The sequence below is a fragment of the Lactuca sativa genome, chromosome 8 (assembly GCF_002870075.4).
Source record: "Lactuca sativa cultivar Salinas chromosome 8, Lsat_Salinas_v11, whole genome shotgun sequence".
Taxonomy (NCBI): domain Eukaryota; kingdom Viridiplantae; phylum Streptophyta; class Magnoliopsida; order Asterales; family Asteraceae; genus Lactuca; species Lactuca sativa.
In genome coordinates this window covers 38,281,328-38,283,805 of record NC_056630.2, presented here as the reverse complement: position 1 = coordinate 38,283,805, position 2,478 = coordinate 38,281,328, and positions in this window count along the sequence as shown.

The following is a 2,478-nucleotide window of genomic DNA, read 5'->3' as shown; positions in this document are numbered from 1 at the left end:
GAAATTCCATCTCACTTCAATACATTTATTTGATAATTATTCTTACAATTTTAGAATGTAGTGGTTAGAGGAACCTTATGAAGAGCTTTATCTAAGGCATGATCTTTTTATTCATCTATGAGAACTTTTCCTAAACTACGAATTTGGTCTAGATTGATCTTCCTACCAGTTAATCCTTTTAGAGGTGTTATAACAATAATCTAAGTGGATTATCTTATAGACATCATTCAATATTAACTGTATTTTTGTTTGTTTCAATAATCCTTGGAATATTTTTTAACCTTAATTAACTATTTACTAAGGCTAGGATCCATATTTGGCTCTATGATGTGTAAAGGGATGTAGTAAACACACCACAAAATTATTTAGGTAGGCAAAGATCTTTGATAGTTTCAATCTACATGATCTTCATAAATCTTTTGAGATTTATTGAGTGGGGTCAATGACGTGTTAATCTTAGATTATGCTCATCTCAATTCAATGACGGGAATGTCGCGGATCATAGAAAAAACGGTGAATCAACCACAAAAAACCACACGAACCTCAATCAAAATTATTCTCACATTGACGTGTTGGTTAACTACATTCCATCAACAAAATACTTTTTCCAATTGTCAGATCATTTCTAACTTATACCCTCGCTTTGATCTGTCGATTAAGCACACTCGCTACATCAACATACTATAAAGAAAATGTGTGTTTTAATGGGTGGCGTATGACTCACTTTTTAATACATTGGGATTTTTGATTTAATAACCTTTCATTCCTTCAAACATATATCCTATCAAACCCTTTCAGTAACTCCAATCTCAAAATGTAAAGAGGCGGTGAGGGTGGTAAGCCTAAGGGATTTTAAAAACTGACCTAATTAAGAATCGAAGAATCCTTCTTAAATGTCTCTTTAGGCATTAGATTGAGTGAGCCTACTCATGGGTTGACAATAACGTTTCTGCTAAACATGTGAGGGCACATGTTTGTACTATTTTCTTATACTTATAATAATCTTATTTTAATATGTAGTTAAATTTAAAACTTTTATATTTTTATCCTTTTAAATATTCAAATTTAATTTTATAATTTAAATAATATTTAAAGTTTTAATAAAATCTTTTTAAGTATTCTAGTTTAAATCTTTATTAAACAATATTTAAAATTTAATTAATCGTTTAAATATTCAAATATAAATTCTCTAACTAAATAATATTTAAAATTTAATATTCATATTTAAATTCTAATTTAAATAATATTCAAAATTAATAAATTAAATATTTAGGTTTAAAATCTTAATTTGATAATATATAGAACTAATTTTAAATTGATTATTTAGATTCATATAATTTGAATAATATTTAAATCAAGAGGTTTATCCACTGAATTCGAAAAACTAAATAAATCCAAAAATCTAAAAACCGTCCAGTTGTGCCGCGACTAAGAGGGGACGCATTGCAAACTGCGACTATCAGGTTTCCAAATTTCAATTTTAAGCAGTGCTCTTAATTAAAACCTAGATCCTCTAATATCACTGTTGGGTTTTAATACATCTATGCACTAGATTAGCGTAGTGGAATAATCAAAACAATTCATATGTGTACATGCATCCTAGGATCTAGGTTTTACTAATTATAACAACCTACTTTAAAACTATAAATCTACTAAAAACACAAAATTACTAACCTCTTTTGAAGCTCGATCTTGACCTTTTTTTAACCTTCTTGATCCATTCTTGATCCAACCATGTTGCTACCTCTAATGGAATCATACGCAAGACCCCAAAGAGAGAACCAAAAGAAAACTAGGAGATGATCAAATTTCTACAAACCTAGGAAGGGTTAAGAAGTTCGTCCCATGGAGAGAAAGGGAAGAAGTTAGCAAAAATTTCAAGATAATGTGCATGGTAGAGTGAAACGCTTAGCACATGTTTATAACCTTAAAACCATTGCCAAGTTTCATCTCCCGTCCCATGTGGGATGGAGATATAATTCAAAAATCACATCTCATCCAATATAGGACAGAGATTTCGAGATTCCCTTATTCCCTAAAGGTTCTGGAATTTTCCAAATAGTGAATCTTTTAACTAATTAATATTTAACCCCTTAAATTAATTAAATCCAAAGTAGTTTATAATTAATTTATTAAACATGATAAATTAATAAACTTGTCTTCTCATTATGTCTATTTTCTTTTAATTTCTCATTTGTGTCATGAGAAAAACTCAAAATGACCATATTATTATTTAGAAATATTATAAATAGTTAATGACATTAGATATTATTTCCAACAGCACACCCATGATCCCACATATATTTTCCTTCTCTATTTTTAACTTTGTAAATCTGAACAAAACTCCTAACTAAGTGGCTCTAAACCTAGCCATAAAGCAAAATATTTATTAATTGTTTTAATCAACTTTGGTTATTTATTATACTTTTTTTTTATTTATAAAGCAATGTCTTTGCTTTATATATTATGTGCAAATTC